Raw genomic sequence first — 16,316 nt, forward strand, 5'->3', positions numbered from 1 at the left:
GTACCTTATCAAAGGCAATACTAAAATTTCTAGAAGGTGCACTACTTATAAAGTAAAAAATAATTATTAAATTTTAAATTAGTGTGGTAAAAATTAATTGGTTTAATTATTAAAAAGATAGCTTCATCTTTTCTATCTAGTCATTTGTGTTTATTGATTTCCCCTTGTCTTCTTCATCAGTAGAGATCGGGTCAAATCTTCCAATCTAGGGTTATTCATTTATAGTTGCAGTAGAAAACCTTTTTCAAAGTAGCATGAAGTATTTGTGCTTTATATGCCTTCTCCAAAAGAAGATTTTCGGTGAAACTCGAATAGCCTTAATAATTTCTTTTCCATTCTTTGACAACTTTTTGTATTATCTTTCTAGTCTTTCCAGAGTAATTTTCCTGAGGTGCTTAATGATGTTGATGCTCTAACTGGTTGAGAGATGAGTAGTGGAACTTCCTTGAGTATCGAACAGAAGTGCACCCATCAATCTTTAGGCAGTGAAATTATGACAAGTGAAACAAGTTGTTTCTTTAATCCTCCTCAAAATAATGTTTTGTCTCATGCTAGGAATGAACCTAGTGATCTGAGTGCTAGAAATAGTGACATAAGTCATCTCCTTCTTCAAAATAATTATCTTTTGGCTCGTGTTTGGGAAGATTTGGCAAGTGGATGTACAAGTGATTATCCTTTTCTTGTGCGAAAATTTTCAAATACTGGAGAAGATAGCATAAATGCTACATCTCTAGGACATGGAATTGGAAACGTCATTTCGATGGTGGACAACTCTGTAAAGGGAAAAAACCCCCATCAATCCTATAGACAACACAATCAACAATGTGAAAGGTGATAAGGAAATTGGTGTTGCCTCTAGGATTCCGAATCCTAATAAGGGATGTGATGAGTGATTTCTGCATTGGCAAGCCGCGTCTAGTACTAGAAGTGTAATTCCACCTAAAAGGTTGGATGATTACTTTTGAGAAGGAAGAAACTCATGCGAGCAAGGCTAGAGTTAGTAATGGAATTGGTATAGAAGTTTGAGAAGATGGGTAGGAAGGGATAAGGAAGTTAATTAATTATGATATTGAATATTCTCGTCTCCTTTTAGACTTCTAGTTTAGTTTTCAAGTGTATTTTCCTGTATTGTAATTCCTTACAATTGCCTTTGTTGTGTTTTATTGTATTTCGTAAAACATATTACTAATATATATCAGTGTTCTTATTGTGAAATTGTGAGTTGTTGCAATAACCCATTTTGCCACCCCTGTTACTATTATATTCTATCAAACTCATTTCTTGGTCTTGTATTGCAAAACCTTACAAAGCTACAGTTATTATCATTCATTCTCTTTAATTTTCTCTTATCATAATTAAGTATCTCCAAATTCAAGAAGTACAAAAAAACAAGTCTTCGTTTATGCAGAATTAGTGTTGTTTTTCAGTTGAATAACTTTTCGTCAATCCTTTTCAAAGAATATCACTCGGAGGGAATAGTGTCCACTAGTAGTGATGTTTATAGTTACGAAATTATGGTGATGTTTGTTTGTTTTTTAAATAAAGTTGTTTGTACTTCAAAGTGTTGCATTTCCCTCATTTTGTGATTCCAAATTTGAGTGGTTTTGAACCTTGTTTTACTTTAGTAATTGGGTTTTTGGGTCATTAAATTCATCCTCTTACTTGTTTAGCAAAAAATATTCACATCTAAGTAACTATCATATCTCTGCTCAGTGAGAGGTTCATATTTGGTCTTTTCAACATTTATAAAAGAATACTTGGTTCTTCGAAGCATATTTACTTTAGTTGCAGAAGTGAAAATAAGATTTAAATGTTCATAATCAATATAAACATATCAGATCATACGGTATATCGAGAAGGTGGGCAACAACGACGGAAAAACTACCGACCTAGGGTTTCTAGTGGCTCCTACATAGGCAGCAGTTGCGCAGCTATCATGGCTGCTACGGCAACTGGACGACCTCGTTCTGAGGTTGTCCAACCCGCCCCACCACCCCAAACCACAACATACGCCACCCTTTTTAATTCCAATACTATAAATCCTAAACAATATGCCCTAATTAACTCAAAAACAACCATAAAATCAATCGAAATAATTCATGAAAAACCTATTATCACGTTTTCAATGGAGAAAAGGCAAGACTTTATGATCGAACATGGATTACATCAAACAGTGGTGTTTAAATTATCTCATGGTGCACCAGATTTGAAGATATTGAGGTCAATTTTATCAAAACATCTTGGTACCAAGGGCAATTGTTTAATTGGCTTACTTGCTCCAAAATAAATTTTGTTAATGTTTGATCAATATGAAGATTATGTACTAGATTTATCTCGCTCAGTTAATTATCTTCTCTACAATGGAGAGGAGCACCAATGTAGGGGTTTTCCATGGTCCATTGGATATAACCCTAAGGAGGAAACGATATTAGCTGCGGTTTGGATTTCTTTACAGAACTTATATCCAGATTTGTTTGCAAAGAAGTCTTTGTTATCTATAGCATCAACAGTTGAGAAACAAATACCTATAGATAAAGCTACTCAAATCAAGTCAAGAACTAGCATGAATAGGTTCAAGGTTATACTTGATCTAATGGAAAAGCTTCCAAATCGTATAAGGTTGCAGTTTGTGGATGGAAAATCTGGTAAGTTGATCGAGGTTTTTTAGGAGATTGTATATGATAATCTACCTTTGTATTCCAATTATTGTAAGCACCAAGGTCATGATGAAGATAGTCGTCGTTTGATCTAAAAAAGAAATCAAAATAACAAACAAATTGATGATAGCATTGAAGTTGCTTTAAAAGGTACTACCGATAGTGAAAAGTATCAAGGCGATGCGAGAGAAATATTAAAATGAAAAAATAAAGACTGTAGATGTCGATCAAAGTAAAGCTACTTCTTTAGATTAACAATTGGTTGCTTCCACTTCCGAGCAAAATCGTGTAGACTCAGTGGATGCTGATACAAGTAATATTGGTGTTGAAACAACTACTGAAAACAAAGGTGATTGCAATAACCAACATGTTGTAACTAATGAGGTGCAATCAAAAGAAGTTGGGCTAAATTTGATGTCGAATGCAACTAAAAATGCAGGGGGGGACACCAAGAGTTTGGGTTGATGCACCGCGAGTTGGTTCAGGGCAAAAATTAATAGATTCAGGACAAAAATTAATGGATACATCTGATGTTAAAGATGCTGAAAATTATGGGCAGCATGTTTTGCAAGTTGAAAATGAAAATTCAACTAAAAACTGGACACTGGTTGCACACAAAAAATCAAATAGTAGTCGGATTCTTTCCCCGACTGGTTAAAATAATTCTTCATGTAGTGAAAAGGGTTCGACAAAGAATTTTCATGACATTGAGAAGAGGCAAGATACTAGTAATGCCTCAAGAGACCTATTATGTTCGAATAGCTTTGATGCTTTATTGAAGACTATTGGAAAGAAAATACGGTTAATAGAGAATGACAACGATTTGATCCAAGGAAAAACAAGTCCAACCACCTGCTTTGAATAGCAAATTAAGTCCAGAAGCTCTCATATTTGTGCCTAAATGTGTGTTTGCAAAGAAGAATGAGTCAAGGGCCTTACTGTCAAATACAATTCATTTGGGCGAGGATTCTCATGATGCAGATGGAGTCGATTTGGGTGAGGATTATCTTGATGAAGATGAGGAAGACAATATGCTGGACATATGATTTGATAGAGTGGCTAGGGAAAGGGATATATCACCTAGGCAATAATGAAATGGAAGCAACAAAAGAAAAAAGAAGTCATATGGGAGGCAACATAGTTGGGACGGTAAAATGACTGAGGAATTTGTTTCAAGGCAACTACCGATGTGATAGGCAAAACAAAACCATTTGACAGTATCAATTGGTTCAACTAGATCCAATAAATCTATAAAGAAGATATGAATCACCAAGTGTTGTTGGATAGGTTAGAAGAAGAAGACTGGAGAAAAATACTTCAAGTTACTTTTGATGGGAAATCAATCTTTTTTAATTCATGTTTTTATAATAGAAAGTTTGAGGCTGGTAACTCAACTTTCTTCTTGATTGGCATATTCTTACATTATTTAAGTATCCTCATTTGTAATATCATCATGGAGTGTATTACAAATTCTGTGATGATAAAAATATATTTAGTTCTCTCTAGCTCTTATTTTCTTCACGCTTGTTAGGTAGTAGAAGTTAGGTACTTCATTAGGATTAGTGAGGTAAGGCCTATCCCCCCTTGCTTGTACTTGTCCCTATTGATTTTTTTATGTTTAATAAAAGACCACAAGACACTATCTAGTGGTAAATTTGCTTTAAAAGAAAAGGAAAATAATAGTTAAATATAATTTTATCATATGTGTGTAACAGTCAGTCACATAAAAGACAAAAGATCTAACAGCAAACAAGAATATCATAGAGTGGTTTTGACTAAATTATTAGCTTTTTTAAATTAAAAAAAAAGTTCGCATTTAATATCAAAAACTCGTTTTACTAGAAAAGCACACATATTCTAAGTGTGTTATAGTGGAGTAACTTCTACTGGTAGTTTGTTTGAAAATTCCACTTTGTTGTTATTTATCAAGAACATAGGTCTATGTAGAATGCACATATTGAAGAGAAAAAAAGTATATGTTTAAACCAATGAACGAAAATTCATGACAACGGCATCTTCTCCCCAACCTATGGTTATAGGAGTGCCAAACACGAGTTTAGGATAAATGAGCATATAAGAAGAAAAAAAATATTTACTACATCTTATAAATTTTGTTAGTAAATAAAATTTAAATTATGAAACCGAGCGTGATCAAGCAATTTAGAATAAAATGAGCATATTAAAAAAAAGTACTAAATATTGAAAAAGTTAATGAAGAAAAATTGAATTTAAATTTAAATTCTTAAAATAAGTGTGGTCGGGTAATTTAGGACAGAATAAGTATATGAAATTTTTTATTTTTACTAATCTTTCACTATAATATTTAATAAACAAAGGGTAAGTTCTCATATGTGTCATGTATTTGCTGATTTGATGTGAATGCACGATAGATACACTTTATTTTATAAAAATATTGTTTCATTATTAAAATCTTAAGCGTTTATTTTAAATTTCATTTGATTATTTATGAGATTCTCTAATAATTAATAATCTATTAATAATATCATTTTGAAATCAAATTTAGGTCTCTGTTGTTGAAATCTCAAATTATATTTGACCATAAAATACTTTTCACACTACTAATAAATAAAATTGAATTCTCAAAACAAGTGTGAACAAGCAATTTTGGATAAAATGGGCATATATGAAAACAAATAATTTACTAAATCTTAAAACAATTAGTGAAGAAAATTTAAATTCTCAAAAGAAATGTGATAAAGTAATTTAGGAAAAAACAAGTGCATATAAGGATACTTTTCTATTTACTAAATTTTGACCATAAAAGTTAATTAATCAATGTTTTTTTTATCTTTTATTCCATTCTAGAGGTCCTAGTCAATAACTACTAATTATGACATTTCATTTAAGATTCTTTAACAAAACTCGCGTGACATAACATAGACAATTCAACTAGACGTAACATAATATTTTCTATAATCTGGGTTGTATAGGATCACTCATCACACTAATATATAAACTCCTAAAATTTCTCTTCTTCTCACTTGTCAAATTTCAGTGTTTGAGAATCTAGCAAAACTCTGAACTAAAAAACCATCTCGAATTGATTTGGTCGAAATTCATCCCGGAGAATTCACCGGTGATCTACGATTGAGGTCAACTACTCGACCAAAAATTCCATCACTTTGTTTAGTTCATTAAATATGCCGGGATTTAGCACATAGAATTTACCTTTGATAATCTCTTCTTTCTACTAAATGCATCATATGAACTTTCTCGTTTTAGAGTTTTAAATATAAAAAACGGATTCAATTGTTTTTCCGTTTATTTACTCAATTTAGACAAGTAATTTTAGTGATGATTATGAACCTAACATATCTACTTGTGAGAATTTGTTATTTATTTAGTTTTATTTAATCTTCAATATTTTTGGTGCTATGTTTGGCATTATTTTCTATAGTTGAGTTTTCATGTTGAAAGTGAGATTCTTTTTTTTTAAACTATTTTTTGTCAGGTCCCCATAATCTGTTCTAATTATTTTATTTTCAATTTTTTCTTTGACTTTTAAAGTGACAAATTTTAGTATTCATAGAACTCGATGCTTGTTATTCGGTGTTGGAGCACTGCATCTGAAATACTTGAAAATGGCAAAGTTTTCGATTTGAATTGCTTCAACATTTTTTTAATTGCCCCAATAATTATTTTAAATGTTGTAAGGCTATGGTAAAATGGACAACAATCTTTCTTGCTTTGATTTACATTTCTTTTTTCAATCTCTAATGTATGCTTTAATTTGATTTGTGTGCTTCTTTTTCTTTCTTTTTTCAATCTCTAATATGTGCTTTGATCTGTGTTCTTTTTAATGTACCTTGTGGTATAAGATTAATATTTTTATGGTTCAAGTCATATACAATAAATTGAGAGCTAGTTGTTCGAACCAAAAGTTTTTTACTGGTATTCCGTTCTCCATAATGATTCTTGACATGGATATACTTTGGCTACTACTTAACTTGTAAACGAATTTAAAATTTCTAGAATGTGCACTACTTAAAAAAGAAAAATAGTTATTAAATATTAAATTTAGTGTGCTAAAAATTAATTGGTTCATTATTAAACAAGATAGCTTCATCCTTTGTATCTAGTCATATGTGTTTATTGATTTCCCCTTGTCTCCTTCATCAATACAGATCGAGCCAACTCTTCCAAGCTAAGGTTTTTCATTTACAATTGTAGTAGAAAATCTTTTTCACAACAACATGAAATATTTGTGCCTTTATATGCCTTCTCCGTGATAAGATTTTTGATAAAACTTGAATAACCTTCATAATTTATTTATCATTATTTGACAAGTTTTTATATGATCTTTCCAGAAAAAGATCCCTGAGGCACATAATGATGTTGATGCTCTTGTGCCAAAATCTTCAGACACCGACGAATATAGCATACATGCCACATCTCTAGGACATGGAATTGGAAACGTCATTTCTATGGGGGGACAATTTTGCAAAGGGAGAAATCCCCATCAATCCTGCAGACAAAACAATCAACAATGTGAATGGTGATAAGGATGGTTATGCCTCTAAGATCCCAACTCCTGATGCCTTGGGTGATTTTTGCATTGGCAAGCCCCGTCGGGGGTACTAGAAGTGTAATCTCACCTAAAAGGTTGGACGATTACTTTTGGGAAGGAAGAAAGTTACGCAAGCAAGGCCAGAGTTGGTAATGGAATTGGTATATAAGTGTGAGAATGTGAGTAGGAAGCGATTAGGAACTTAAATATGTTTGAATAATCTCGTCTCCTATTAGACTTTTAGTTCATTTTTCAAATGTATTTGATTGTATTGTTGTTCCGTGCAATTGCCTTTGTTGTGTCTTATTGTATTCAGTAAAACATATTTTACTAATATATATTTGTGTTGGTATTGTGAAATTGCAGGTTGTTGTAGTAACCCATTTTTCCGCCCCCATTACTAGTGTATTCTAACAAACACACTTCTTGGTCTTGTATCAGACCTTACTAATAAAATATGCCAAGCAGAACAGTGAATAAAGCAGGCAGAAAAACTCAACAAAAGAAAACAAGAAACTGCGTAATTCTCTGATTTCAATAGCAACCGGATAAGTCTATTATATAGACTTTTACAGAGATTTTCTTGGTAAGCACTAAACCCACAAGCCCACTACTACTAGGACTCCTAACAAACTTTGCTTTCTAAACTGAAAACACGTCTACTTCCTAATAACTAGGAGTTGAACAATTCAACTAAATAAAAGACAAACAAACGTGAAATAAATAGTTCCTAAATAAAATAACACTTCCAACAATGCCTCCCTTAAATTGATAAGTCACATACATCAGTTTAATTATTTTCAGAAGCGATAACCTTCCTCAATGAACAAACTCCTAGTAGCTTTGTCATCTTCACAACTGCTGCATAACTGAGGGGCTTGGTTAAAATATCAGCAGCTTGGTCTTCACTTTTGCAGTAGACAACATCAATGATCTTATCCTTTGTGAGATCTCTCAAGAAATGAAATTTCACATCAATGTGTTTGCTCCTCCCATGTAACACTGGATTTTTAGAATGCTTAATTGTTGAACCATTGTCACAGTAAATTAGAGTTGGCTTTTGCGGAAGAATACATAGTTTAGACTAAATGTTCTTCAACCAGATAGCTTGAGTAGCGCACACAATTGTTGCCACAAATTCCACTTTTGTGGTTGATAATATAAAAATTGGCTGCTTCTTGGAACACCATGAATCAGCACCTGAACCAAACATGAGAACATAACCGGATGTGATTTTCCTATCATCTTTATCTCCAGTATAATCACTATCTGTGAAGCCGATTAAATCTGATTCACCTAATTTCTTCTACAAAATGCAAAAATCAACAATACCTTGCAAATGCCTGAGAATTCTTTTAGCAGCCAATAAGTGAGCTTCTCTTGGACTTTCCATATACCTACTTAAAAGACTTACAAAGTACATTATTTCAGGTGTAGTGGCTGTTAACTACATCAAACTTCTCATGATATACTTGTAGAAAGCGTTGTTAATCCTCTTTCTTGTAGAATCCTTTTCAAGCTTCAGCCCTATCTCTGCTGGTGACAGAGTTGCAGTTTGTCATACCAAATCTCCTTAAAATTTTCTGGACATATTTCTTTTGTGAAATAAAACTTCCACCAGAATACTGCTTCACTTCAATTCCCAGAAAGTAATGCATCAAGCCAAGATCCGACCTTTCAAACTTAGTCATCATCAATTGCTTAAAATCTTTAAGCAATACATGATAATTCTCAGTATAAATTAAATCATCTACAGATAAGCATACAATGACAAGCTTTCCATCTTCAACTTTAGTATAAAGTATATGCTCATAATGGCAGTTTCTAAAACCTGCCTTATTGAAATAAGCATCAATGCGACTATACCAAGCTCGTGGAGCTTGTTTTATCCCGTATAATGCTTTTTTCAATTTGCAAACTTTATTTCGCTACCATACTTAATGTAACAAGGGGGTTGCTTGACATATACCTACTCTAGCAATTCTCCATGTAAAAAGGCCAATTTTACGTCCAATTGATAAATTGGCCATTTGTTTTGGGCTGCAAAATGCCACCACCGACCTAATGGTATCAAGTCTAGCTACTGGAGCAAACACCTCTTTGTAATCCATACCATACTCTTGGTTATATCCCTTGCCCACTAAGCGCGCCTTGTACTTATCAACTTTACCATTCTCATTGAGTTTAGTTTTATAAACCCATTTCACTACAATGGTCCTTTGCCCTTTTGGTAGATCAGTAAGCTCCCAAGGGTTATTTTTTTCAATTGCTAAAATTCAGCATCCATTGCCTCCTTCCATTTTTTTTTGGGCAGCACTTTCAAAACTTATTGGGTCACAATCTACAAATAGTGCAAAATGAGTAATTGTCTCATCATTGATATTAACACCGGTAACCGGATAATCTTGCATCCATACATGTCTTTTTCGGACTCAAAAGACAGCTTGGTCTGTTTCAATAGGTGCTTCTGTAGGTGGAAAATTGTCACGACCCAAGCCTACACCCTGTAGTGGCCAACACTCAAGAACTATTGATGGTCCCCAAGCGAACCCTCAAACATACAAAAGCTTAAGAACTAAATAAAAATTCAAGAAACTGAAATACAAAACTTTAACTCAAATGAAAAACTCTGAATATAAAAATAATATTCAACTCACCACAAAATAGGTAACTTAAGTCTTTAAACATTTAACAAAATAAATGATACCGACTTCTCAACTATACTAACAATCTATGAAGCCTCTAACTATTAATGACGAAAGTCGGGACAAGACCCATGACATCCTGACTAAACTGAAAAGTAAATGAAGTCCTCCGAAAGCAAAGAGGCTCACCATAGCTAACTCGAACGTCCAGATGTATCAACGAAGCTTCTATTGATGACCCTGAATACCTGTGTCTGCATCATGAGAAATTGCAAGCCAAATGGCTCAGTACGTGGAATGTACGAGCATGTAAGATGAATTCTAAAGCATAAAGAAAAGCTTGATCTTTGATAAAAAGGAAACATACTTACCTCTTCTCAACTGACTCAATTCAAAGAAACATAGCTCAACTCAATGATAAGATATCCAACTCAGAGGTATACTCAAGGATACTCAAAACTACTCAAACTTACTCAATTCAGAATTACGTAAGTATAAGATACTCAACTCGAAATACTCAAGGATAATGCAATAGTAAAAGATGCAATATATATATATGAAAAGTTGTAAAAATGTAGATAGCAACTAAATGTATTGAAAAATACAATAATACTCAGTATGTATATAAAAATACAATATAACTTTGTGGGAGATTCTCTAACCGACAACCACCACCATGAGCCTAAGTTGTAATACAACATTTTACCTCACGCTGCCAAGGACTTTCCTATACCTTGTCGGGGATATAGAACCTAACTCACTAAGTGGATCCACTAGTCTATGCTAAAAGCATCTTAAGGAGTCATCTAAAAAGTATGATCCTTTACTACCCTTGATGGCTACATGGTTTATGGAGACTTGAGTTATCTGAATTCGCCTCCCCATATCGGTGCTCAACACTACACCCAAAATAAACTTAGGTTATATGTTTGTAAAAAAAAACTCTTTCTTTGGTTTGAGATAATTACTCAAAACTTAGCGTAAAAGACCTCTTGGAAATCATAGTTTCCACTTTACTGAAAAACTACCTCAAAGGCTCTTTTAAAATCTCAGTTTCCATTCTTGTTTAAATGTGAAAACATTTACTCTTTAGGAATACACATTCCCGATATACTCTTTTGAAGAAATGAACTCAACTCTTTACTCTTTACTCTTTGCATAACTCAAAATTTAAGTCTTCAAACAAAGTTAAAACGTTTGTAAAAGACTTCTTAAAATATGGTTCATGCCGAATTATGGTCGTGAACGACTCAATGTAAGGTTTTCAATAACCATAGATAGAACTCAATATTTGGAACTCAAGAACTTCCATAATACTACTCACTTCAAGAATGCTCAACTTAGAGGGTTCATGTGGAATTTATGATCATGAACTACTCGACTCAAGGACTCAAAGATACTTCTCGTCTCAAGGCTGCTCGAATTTTAGGGTTCATGCGGGATTATGGACATGAATAACCCAACTCAAGGACTACATGGGTAACATGTAATAGTCCCATGATTAGGAATGTAATCTCAAATGGATTAGAAACTCAATACTTAAGACTTAGAACATAAAGATATTACGCCTCTCATAGATACTCAACTTCTGGAGTTCATGCGGAATTTATGGTCATGAACGACTTGACTCGTAGGTCTACATAACATTATGGAACTCATGTATACAACTATTCTCATTCTCATACTTACTTTCTCAAAATTTAACTCAAATCGATTATGGATCTCCAAGGATTCACAATTGAACTCAAAACATTCTTGAACTCTACTCTTAACTCTCCCTTAAATGTGAATTATGAATTCGAGAGTTATGGCTCATGCTATGAAAGATTTCATGATGACAAAATAGACTCATGAATACATTTGCCTCACTCTCATGCTCACTTACTCGAGTCTTGAAACAAATTACTAGAAGTTATAGAAGATTCCACAAATGACTCAAAGGGACTTTCTTAAAATGTTCGAAAGAATTCTCAAAACATAACTCTTAACTGTACCTTGAATTTTTTATTTTTTATTTTTTTTAGTGGAATGACCCTTGGGTGGGTCAGGGGCTGAGAAACAAAGGCCTTATCATATATGTAAAAAAAGAAATAATACAAGGAGGGGGGCAAATACCTTACCTCCAACGTAAGGTGGGACAAGTCGACCTACCTACTAAGGTTAGTCGACTCAACCTAATACAATATGATATATTATTAAACTAAGCACCTAGAGAGGACTCCTCTCTTAATACAAAGTTACTAATAATACATAAATAAGGGACACTCTCCCCTTACATCATTGAAACTAGTCCTAAACACCTTATTATACCTACAAAGGACATAATAATTTGAATAGAATGTGTATCAAGATTCAAAGGCATTAAAACCAATTTAGGACTCATTGAATCGATTTGGTATACTACTGTACTTCAAACTGCATAGATTGCTCTTGTTAGCTTGAATTCCTTTTACTGTTGGAACAAATCTTCGGACATTCAAGGTGGTTGTTTGAGTCGTTTCAACTTCTTTCTTCTAACACTTTGTACTCCCATTTTCTCTAACAAATAGCTCCCTTTTACTGCTTGAGGCAATTGCTGAGGAGAGTAGTAATGTTGTACAATATCGTGTTTGTGACTGTGTTTGGCTAAGAGGTCTGTTGTACTGTTCGCCTCCCTGTAAATATGAAGACAACGAAAAAACTGACAATGGTTAGCAAGTATCTATAATTCCTGTATATATCCGTGTATCCTCCAAGGGGAATTAGAAACCTGCAATAGCCATTTAGTTAGTAATTCAAAATCAACTTCTAAAATAATATTATGGTAATTATGTTGTATGCACCAGCTTAAACCATAGCAGGCAGCATGTACTTCAGCCTGATTATTTGTTCCTTCACCAAGTGGTATAGTAAAGGCAAAAATAATGACCCCATGATCATCTCTTAAAATGCCTCCCCCTCCAATTTTCCAGGGATTGTGCAAAGCACTGCCATCCGTATTCAACTTATATCTGCTAGGAGGAGGAGTTTTCCACTTGATTAAAGTAATTCTTACATCCTGATGACATTTTCCAGAACAGTCCACGACTTCTGGCCATATCACAGGCTAATGAAGGTAAGGAAAAACATAATTCAAAATTAAAAGCATGTCTTTTAGAACCAAATATTTGACTCTAAGGATACTAGATTTCTTTCCTCCATATTTAGACGAGCATCTATTTTTCCATAGATTCCAGCATATTACTATAGGAAGAGTTTGTAAAATTGTCTTGTGTACTTCATTCTTCCCTGTAATACCTCTCCACTGCAATAGATATTCAATCAGAGAGGTCTGTTGATAAGTGATCCCCATGCTAAACTTCCAGATATGAGCTGCAAAATTTCCTTGAATAAAAATGTGATCAACTTCATCCCAACACTGCTTAATACAGCAGTAACATTTCACAGGCTCCACCCCAAAAGTTGCTAGTTTTTCATTGGTGGGCAATGTATGTCTTATTGATCTCCATAAAAGAAAGGACATTTTGAAAGGAATATGTCTATGCCATATTTGAGAATGAATGACTGTAGTATCCTTCTTCTTTCTGCAAATTTCCCAGGCTGATGAACAAGTGAACTTTCCAGATTCTGTATGTTTCCATACTGCAGTGTCTGTAACCTCCGGCAAAAACTGAAACTTAGTATATTACTGCAGTGTCTATAACCCCTGCAAAAACTGAAACTTAGTATTTAAAATATAGGGAACAATAAGAGATGGAACATGTTGCCTTAGTTTCCTTTCTTTCCATTCTCCATTTGCGAGAAAATGTGCAATAGTGGCATTATTGAGACTTGAAACAGAGGTAGTATAGTAAGCTAGGGAACCTACACCTAACCAATCATCCCACCAAAAAGAACAGTTTCCAGAATTGATTTTCCAACCTATATGATCTTCTACTGTAATCTTGTTCTTCATCATATATTTCCACATTAAAGAATCTTCAGTATCCACCGTTTTGGCAACTGGATGAGCTCTTTGACAATACTTGGATTTAAGAAATTGACTCCATAAGGTATCCTTAGTCCTGAAAGTCCACCATTGTTTATATTGTAAGGAAGTGCGTATATCATTGAGTCTTCTTAGCCCTACTCCTCCTTCTGTACAAGGTAAACTCAAGGTTTCAAGAGAGGCCCAATGGTATTTTCTTTTATCTTGATCTTTTCCCTAGAAAAATTCAGCAAAAATGAAACGACCACAAAAATGCCCGAAAATGTGCTTCGGAAACACCTATAATTGTAATTTCCATATATCTCAAAATCCGTGCATGATTTCAGAAATTCGACTTCATATTCTTATTCAGGGGGTAAAATTGAGTGGGAAATGGGTCTAACCCGAATTTTAGAGCAACCGTATCAAAATTCGAAAATCGCAAAAAATGTGATTTTCAGGGTCAACTTTAAAGGGGCATATCTCTTAGCACACAAGAAACTGGAAGGGCCACTACCTATTAAATTAAATCCCTTCGAGTTATCTTTCCAATGCAATTGGTTTCACCTCATTTCGAGTTAGGATGAAGGAGTTATGACCATTTTCGTAAAACCTGTCGGAGCAGATTTGCAAATTCCAGTGAGCTACGTTACTGTAGCGGCTGGGACATTTTTCTTTTATAAAAAAGAGGATTGTCCCATACTTAGTTATATTTCTTTCTAGCTTCAAAACACTCAAAACCACTCACTAATCCCTCTCCAAAATTCCACCAAGATCTTCAATCAAATTCAAACATCTCAAGTTCTAATTCCGGATTCAAGACTCAATCTCAACCATCAATTCTCCATTCCAATCTTCATCAAGGATTCTCCAAAGTTGAGGTATGTGGGTTGATTGTGGAAACCTTCCTTTCCACAAGTCCAACCATTTATCCTCTATTTTACTTCAAGTTTATGGGTCCTTATGATCATTTATGAACTCTTGAATTATGGAATTATTACTACACATCCTATTATGGTCTATTTTTGTATATTATCATGAAATGGAATGATTATATGATGTTTATGGTTTTCATGCCTCCATGATCAAATTATGAAGGTTGTTATATATGTATATATATATGTATGTTGTTGGTGGGCTGTTTTATATGGATTTTGAAATTGGTTGGACTTAGTACTCTTGAAACACATGATTTTATTTACATGAACAAGTAGCCCACCATATGTTTGATAAAATGCCATTTATAGAATTCTTATGAAATGGAAGGTCCAATGTACGTCCTATGAGTCGGATGATTATATAAGTATTGAAATGATGATGAAATGGATACATGTATATGATTTTCTCTATATAGTGTGTGAGTCGACCAAGCCTAGCTCGGGGGGTTGTAGGCCCGGGTAACCGTATCGAGGGGTTTGTACCTTGGTTGCCTAGTACGGGGGGTAGTAGGCCCGTATAACCGTATCGAGGGGTTTGTACCTTGGTTGCCTAGTACGGGGGGTAGTAGGCCCGTATAACCACATCGAGGGGTTTGTACCTTGGTCCCTAGCTCGGGGGGTGGTAGGCCCGGGTAACCACATTGAGGGGTTTGTACCTCTTTCGCCTCTCCAAGGGGGTGGTAGGCCTTGGAAATACTATATTGATGGTCACTCACCACACATGTACTACGTCCCACTAAATATGATTTTTATGTAAGCATCATTATACATATCATTTCTCTAATGTGCTATCTATCGGGTATGATTATGCATTTTTCCTATGATGTCCATCTATTGTAGCATTGCATTGCATCCCACATACTTAGTACATTCAAACGTACTAACGCATACTCTATGCCTACATGATGTCACCATGTAGGGACCGGAGCACCGCTTGACCATCCTCCTCCGCGTGGCTAATACGATTTCCTATCAAGGTTATTGGTGAGTCCTCCATTCCGGGGACGTTGCTCATGATCTTTTGCTATGTATAAGACTTTTCTTTTTAGTTATGTTTTGACTATGAGGGTGAGCCCGGTAGTTTGTCTTGGCCCCCGCTAAGTACTCATGTTTAGAGGTGGTGTTGGACAAGTTGTGTATTATGCTTGAGCTTGACTCATCTATGGTATTTATGTACCATTTCTTCTTTTTTTCTCTTGCTCCCTTAGTCCCGATTTCCCCCTTTGATTATGCTTATTGCTTATGGTCATTTTAATTGCTTCCGCGACCAAGGATGTGTAATGATACGCTATGAGGCTTGTTTGGGGTTCCTTCGGGTTCCCCATTCGCCGGTCACGTCTAGGCCCTAGGCTTGGGTCGTGACAAACTTGGTATCAGAGCACTAGGTTGATAGATCCTCGGAGTCCAACCCACCGCGTTGATTAGAGTCCGATTCATGGTTGTGTTGTGCACCACAACTATGAGTAGGAGGCTATGAGACGTTTTAGGAAATGTTTCCCTTCTCCTTGTTCTAAGTCGTGCTATAGAGTTGAATTAAGTTCTTCCCTAACGGTTGCTCTTTGCTATGCTAGATCATGCCTAATACAAGAGGAAGACGAGCCC

At 34.7% G+C, this 16,316-nt stretch overlaps 1 pseudogene; it reads left to right on the plus strand.

Moving 5' to 3' along the window:
- Positions 1-2,593: 2,593 nt before the first annotated feature.
- Positions 2,594-3,922, plus strand: LOC125857100 (uncharacterized; annotated as a pseudogene).
- The last annotated feature ends 12,394 nt before the right edge of the window (positions 3,923-16,316 follow it).

The sequence above is a fragment of the Solanum stenotomum genome, chromosome 2 (genome assembly GCF_019186545.1).
Source record: "Solanum stenotomum isolate F172 chromosome 2, ASM1918654v1, whole genome shotgun sequence".
Classification (NCBI taxonomy): Eukaryota; Viridiplantae; Streptophyta; class Magnoliopsida; order Solanales; family Solanaceae; genus Solanum; species Solanum stenotomum.